The sequence below is a fragment of the Enoplosus armatus genome, chromosome 10 (genome assembly GCF_043641665.1).
Source record: "Enoplosus armatus isolate fEnoArm2 chromosome 10, fEnoArm2.hap1, whole genome shotgun sequence".
Taxonomy (NCBI): Eukaryota; Metazoa; Chordata; class Actinopteri; order Centrarchiformes; family Enoplosidae; genus Enoplosus; species Enoplosus armatus.
This window is the reverse complement of record NC_092189.1, coordinates 13,268,375-13,275,702: the sequence shown is the minus strand read 5'-3', so window position 1 is coordinate 13,275,702 and position 7,328 is coordinate 13,268,375.

Sequence of the window (7,328 nt, the reverse complement as noted above, 5' to 3'; positions counted from 1 at the left end):
GTGTCTTTTTGTCTATCTTCGGTTTCTGCACCATTCCTCTGAAATCCTACCTCTGTTGCCAATAAGGTAAAAGCAAATATTGAATTGTCCTCACTCTGTCCACTCCATCTTTCTCAAATCTTTTTCTTTCTCCAGAGATCCTTGAGAAAGTGGGAGAGAAAGAAACAGACAGAAAGAAATGAGGCAATAGAGATAGTTTCAACTCATTGTGGTAAATCTCAGTGGTTCTTGAAAGTTGCCATGGATACCAACCCGGCCTGTATGGATAAAATCAAAAAAGTGTTTTGTCAGGATGTCGCCAACTCTTCGTAATTGTCTACTGTATTTCTACAGAATATTCTGGACATGTTTGCACTGATATCTTTCTGAGTGATATACTTTTTACTGCTGGAAAGATCAACCAATAACACTTTAGTGTAAAAATGCAAATGTTAAAAAAATAAATTAATAAATCCATGAAAACATTTGATGGAGTGCTGAACATCAACGGTGGTACAGCAGCAACGGCACTGTGGTCTCTTTGGACAAGTAATGCTGTTTAAGCTGAAAGGATAATGCAAAACCACAGAATGGCATTGAATGGAGTATGGTCAGCTAAGAGTCTTTCTTAAAACCTCTGGATGTTAATACATGGCGACCTTGCAATTTAGCTCTGCAACCCCTTCCTTCACCCATCCCCTTGCCCAGCTGTGCCTGACTGATAGGGTATATTAGTGAGGGTGCGCTTTCTTCCAATTATTTCTTTTACATGTGCGCATAACAAGTCATCGATTCAGTGGGAGGCCAACAGCAAGCATGATTAAAGACAATGTTGAGGAAAAGGTCCATTTGATCATATCTTTTAAAAAACAAAAGCAAGCCTTGCTTTTCTTTAAATCTGCCAGTGAGTCCCTCAGCATGGCATAGTTTTGATTTAACAATGTTGGAAACAGTTGTTGTATTTGACCGTTCAGACAGAAGACTCAGTCAAAAGTTTTATAAATGTCTTAGTTAGTCAAAGTTAGCATTTAATGTTATCGCTCATGATCTGATACAGTTTCTAAGGTCATGTAAGGGAAAAAGATAATAGTACATTCTCTGATTTTGATATAGCATGAGATATGTGATAGCGCTGTCACATCCCAACTTACTGTTGATGTTTTGAAAAGTGGACCTTTAAGCTAATCTTCTGCTCTGGTTAAGCTGCTGCAACTTTACAACTGAGGATTTTTTTTTTTTTACCATGAATAATTAATCAAGGTTAAAACAGTAATCTCCACCAGTATCAGACAACTTTTACACACAAATAGTTTTATTTCATGTTGATGAACTATAACAGCAACTTTATAATAAATTCTAATAAATTTGACAATGCATGTTGTAGATTTCTTCCAATTTATTAGAAATGCCAAAAGATTCCTCTGAAAGTTAATTTTGAAAATATCAAAATGGCCATATGCATCATGCATGAGGAACTCTGGGCCTTCTGACAGATAATATTGCTTTTTGGCTGTCAAATTCCTTAAACAGGTCCTTAGGAAATCCTCAGAGGCTAACGGTAAAATTAAAGAACACACACACACTGTAGTATGCTGTGTTTTCTCACTGGAAAAATAGACTAGTCAAGTATTATTTGGCCTAAACAGAAACAATCATCTGGCTCTGCCTCTTTGTCTTCAGGGATGAGTGTTTTGACATGAAATATTGTGGAAGGAAATGTTGAACAGGTGAAGAATGCTGTTGCTCTTGCCAGGGGCTAAACTTGTTAAAATGCAAAGTTACAGCCATTTGTTGTATGAGGTGAGTGCAAAGGGACAAGGGTAATCAGCTGTAACATGGTGGTGATGTGACCTTTGTGTGGCCATAACCCTTTATGACCCCCATAAAAGCACCTGTTAGAATCCACTTTAGGGTATTTGGGGACGGAGCACCCATTCAATTTGCCCACAGAAAAGAGACAGCTTGATGATTTGTGATCAGTGATTTTTGAGCCAGTCGATATGTTGGGTTGATGTCTGACATTGTGCCCTTCAGCTGCAAACAGATTTGTTGATGTTTCACCTCAGTAGGTTTTATGGTTCAAAATACACGCTTTTAAACAACTTTTAGCACTTTGCAGATACTAAATATCTAATTCATACTTTAGTATCATTTTAATGAGGTATTTGAGTTACCCTGTCAATTTTTATACAGTGACGTTTTCCCTCAATTTTCCAGGTAATCCCCTTGATGCCATTTTATAATTTCTTGCATTTCAAGTGCTCAGCGTGTTCGTGGGAAATAAACTGAACTGTGATAGGCTCATAATTTGAGACCATTTTAAACATGGAGACTGTGAACAAATCCATTATCAGGCTAATTTCTCTCCTCATCCCTGGTAAGAGCTCCGCAATGGCCTGTTGACACTCTCGGGAATGTCTGAAAGGAATTTGAACGTCATCATTATTCAGAGGTGCCCATGATACAGGAGACCTAATTGGGAATGAAAAGCAGAAACAAAAGCTTGGTATAAAAGTGAACAGTGCCCCCCTCTTGCTTTCAGGCGGATTTCTGGAGCAGTGTGGCTACTGCAAACAGCAGAGGCATCTGTGGCACACACATACCACGCCATCCACCTACATCTCAGTGCGAGCAGCTCTCCAACGCAGTGCGGCTTTAAGAGGACCGGGGCTCTTAAATCTGCGGTTGGCTCCTCCTTCCGCCATGATGTCAGTCGGAGGGAGAGCGAGAGGGAGAGAGGTGGGCAGTATTGAGGAACTGAGTTCATACAATACTACTGAGACATCTACAGCTTAGCAGACAGATACGGTGAACCGCCTATCCCGGCTCCTGTAAGTGATGCTGCACTGAGGCACACTTTGATCCAACTCCATTGGGGGGGGGGCGATGTGCTCTCTGCATCCCTCCTTTAAGACTTTTTTTGGGGGAGCGTGCACAACCTCGAATCAGTCAAAACAAGTCTTTATGAAATAAAATAGCTTTAAGATTCCAGATTTTCAGCAGAAGTCCTTTTTTTTGCGCTCTTGGATTGAAGTTTTACGCGCGGGTCAAGAAGCCTTTAACGCACACGTGTAAGTTCGGTGCCAGCGATTTCAAGCTGGTAAAATAAAGTAGGATTGTCAAGGCGAATGTAGGCTAGGGATACAAAGTTAGTGTAAAACAAGCTTGGATCAATGCGTATCTCCGCCCGTGGGATTGCGAGCCCGAGACATCCGAAGAGGAATTACAGCGTCCTTCTCAAACAAAGTTGATCGCTGTGCATGATTTTTCTTCTCTTGCACATGAGGACCTGCAGTTTTTTTAGCGCATGGATAAGTTTTTGTAGTGGATAACATTTTTTTTTTCTACTTGCATTGCATTTTGCTGCCGCTTCTGATGAGGATCCTGTCTCCCCCTTTCCCCTACTTCAGTTTAATTCGTGGCACTTCTTTTTTTGTAAATCAGTGATGTCTCTACGCGACGGTACTCGCGGTTGATTTTTCATCCTATTCGAGCGGAAAAGGTAAGCTTTGCTTTTGATCATGACTTTACTGTTGTAGACCAAAATGTGTTTTACTTTAGTGGTATCTGAGAATATACATGCACATGACCGCTCTGGCTCCTGAGCGCATTCAGAAACGCTGGAGAGCGCCCAACAGCCTAATTTATATGGTCCGTGTAAAATCAAATTGATGTCCCAATACCGGCGAGGAGCCGTGCTATATTTACAACCACTGAGAGCAACATAAGCTGGGCGAAAATTTAGTGATAGTCTACAAGGCACTTCAGTCAGTGTGTTGCGATAGTGGGTCATTTTGATGTTCCGTGGGTTTTCCTAGAGCTGCTCCAAAGATATAACAGGCGTCCCCGTGCACCTGATGTAAATAGAAATTATCCACGGACACGGTGCATCGTGGAGAATCTGAGCTGAGTTGTCGCATTATGAATGTGCACCGCGCGGTTGGTCACGACTTCGGGCGTTATTTAGTCTTGCTCAACACTGATCGCTATAGGCCTACTTTCCAAGAGCATCCAACTGCAGGGACTTGTCAGTGCAGGTTTCTCAGCAGCTTGGCCGCTAAGCTCGGTGCGTGGGTGCGCGGTATAACAGCGCGCTCCTGGTCAAGCGGCTCAGCTGTCACAGACCATAACCTCAGGGGCTATCAGTCTGTTCACGCTCAGACTCTAGGAATACTAAAGAATAAATAAATATAGAATTGTTTTCTACTAGGAATAGTTCAAGTAGTCACGATGATAATCCCCGCTGGCCTGAAGATAACCGCCACAGTTGGTTGTTTGGGTTCCTTAAACCTGCTCAATATGCAATAGCTTATTATTGGGCCTCTTTTTTTTTAAAGACTCCCAAAAGGCCTACTGAACTCAATATTTGCTGGAGAATTAAATCAAATGGTAATGTGAACCTTCCCAAGGTGAGCCGCATATTTGGGCTGTAGACTGAGGCATTTATATTAAAAGAAGAGCAAGCGAGTAAATGGGATCCGTATTTGTTTGACTTGAAAAACGCAATAAAACCATTTGCTCAAGCACATCCGCGTTGCATTTTCAAATTCACCAGTAGGTACAGGGCAATTGATCACAGTCTGCACTCTCCTGACGTACTGTACGTGTTACAACCATATCTCCAATTATATTATATGCCTCTGATAAATCCAACTAAATATTGACTGCAGAGTGATGGCTTTGGGAGTCATTAACTTGTTAGGAAACTGTATGTGCTCGAAAGAGTTCACAGAGTAACTAACCTGTAGTCTCAGAGAAGCTTCCCAGGTGTCAGATATGTTGTCTTTTTGCTTTGCTTTTAGTTTTCATCTCACAGCGTAAGTTTGGTTGTTCCACTGGAACACATTCATGCTCCTTTTTAAAATGTCTGTTTCCACAGTCACACATAGTTTATAGAAAAACCCAGCCAGTTAAGCGTTTGTCCATCATTTACGGCCATCTTTAGTTTTAGATCTTCTCTTGAGTAGCTTTCTGATATTCGTCATTTTATAGTTGTGAGATAGTCCTTTTCACTTCCCATAAAGGATAATATATTGAATATGACTACCCACATTGAATTTGCCTGTTTCTACAGCACAATTTTCACATATTTCAGTCTTTTTCCAGTATTATTATAAAAGAAAATTCAATTTTAAGTAATTATTCATAATAAACATGGTTTCCGACTACAGTTAAATTTTTTTCTGACTTTATTTTAATTAATTGTATGTTTTCTTAGACATGTATTTACTTGTCCACAATTTAGAGTTTTGTCACATTGACTTTAAAATCCATTATTCCTAATGAAAAAGTTAACATTCAAGATGACGTAAAGCTACACCGATATGATCACGCTTATATTTAGCATTAGGATTACATTTGCATGTATGGACTGCCCTCTTGAGGCCCATGATTACAACGTTGTAAATTAGTTCGTCATTTTGCTAATGCAGGAGGGTAAGAAATATTACTTAGCGACCATTTAATTACCCAAGTAGTACAACTCTTCATAATCCAAGTCTATCTAAGATTTAAGAGAGTGATTGAAATGTGAATAGCCACCGGGTTATGCAGCCAAACAGCATTGCCAGCAAACACTGTGCAATGAATTATGTGTCAGAGTTTTGATACATCCTCTATTTCCTTTTTCACAGATAAAACGTAGCATGATTTGCAAATCCCAGTGATATTTGAACTTGAATATACATCTTTTGTCAGTATTAAATCTATTATTAACATTGTCAACGTGGCCATTTGTGTGGAGCATCATTTTTCTCGCACTTTCTCACTTTCCAGTGCAACTTAGGTAATATAGTCATTGTTGAAGTTTCCCAAGAGAAAACAACTTTTGTTCCTCCACCGTGTAAAGAGAATTGTTCTGGCTGTGTGGACTGAAAAAGAACTGACTGATCTTGACAGAAACCTGGTCTGTCAGACTGTCAGCGATCCTTAAAGCTGTTAAAAGAGAAAAAGCCCAAGACAATCAAAAGTATTACTTCTACCAATGCCCTCTTTTGAAAATCTCTTTGGATCCACAAGCAATATTGACATATACAACAGTGGTGAAAACCTGCCTTTGACAGTTAAAGGACTCCAAATGTCTTGGGTCCCAGCCTCAGACTAACTACACTGAAAGTTTCCAGTTGATGGTATCTTTAGGGGTGAAGGTAGGGGGTGACAGTAGCTGTATGTCTCCCCTCTCGCTGACACCTTCAGCGGGTGAAAACACCGGGAAGGCCTGTCCATCACACTGTTGTGTAAAGTGATCCAGGGCCGGCCTGCTCCTCTTCACTCTGTGTCTCCCAAGAGGGAGGCTTGAGTTTGCCTACTGGATTCAACCTGCTGTCTGGGGCTCAAAATAGCATTTCAGGAGACTAGTGAAATGTAAGCAAAGGAGACACTCTGACTGACACCTAGGATTTCTTTCTCCCTCCCTCTTACTTTTTTTTCCCTCCAGCACAATCCCTTCTCTCACCTAGCCTATCCCTCATGGACAGGTTTATAAAGAGTTGTGACAAGTGAAAAGCCATGCAAATGTTGGAAAGTCTTGGTTATGAGGAAAGAACCCACATTAAGTTAATAGAATGAGAGGAGTAAACAAGTGTGGCTGTAATATGTTGAAGGGCAACATGTGCCTCTTGCCTATAAAATATCTTCATAATTTTAGCATTTTAGCGCTATGAGGGAAGAGAAATGGCTCTGTATATCTATCTACTATATATACATTTAGTGTATATATGTATATCTCCTATACTAAGAGAATTTGGTTCCTGAACATCACATTGGCATTGCCTGGGTGTCCTTTTTGTCACTACATTTGTACTCCTGCATGTACTCTGAGTTAAAAACATACTACACCCCTTCATCCTGCGGAACATTATTGTCACTTACAAGGGAGAGGGAATCTAGATCATGCTTTGATCTTTTCTGTTTTTTTCACCTCGGCGAATCACATCCCATTTAAGGATGTAATTTAAACTTCATTATGCGTTGTGCGAGCTCAGCCTTGGACTGCCAGGCGATCATCACAGTAAAGCAATTGCTGCTCACTCTCAGAAAGATGCACACTTCAAAGTAAAGTGTGTCACAGTTGGGATGGGATATATCTCATCAATATTTTGACATGACAGTACGGCACTGCCTGTGCTATATGTGTAGAATGAATAATCCTCACACTGATCAATGTCAGCCACGTACATTTTTTCTGTCCAGTTGTTCTGTAATGAGTCTCATGTGACTGCTTTATGAAATGTGTGAAAAGAAATCTGTCTTTACAGGCTGCATGAATGCCTTGCAATTGTTGCTGATTCAAAACCAGCTTAATTAAATTCTTATTTTTAATCAATTCCCCTTTGTCAGTAGGCCGAGAG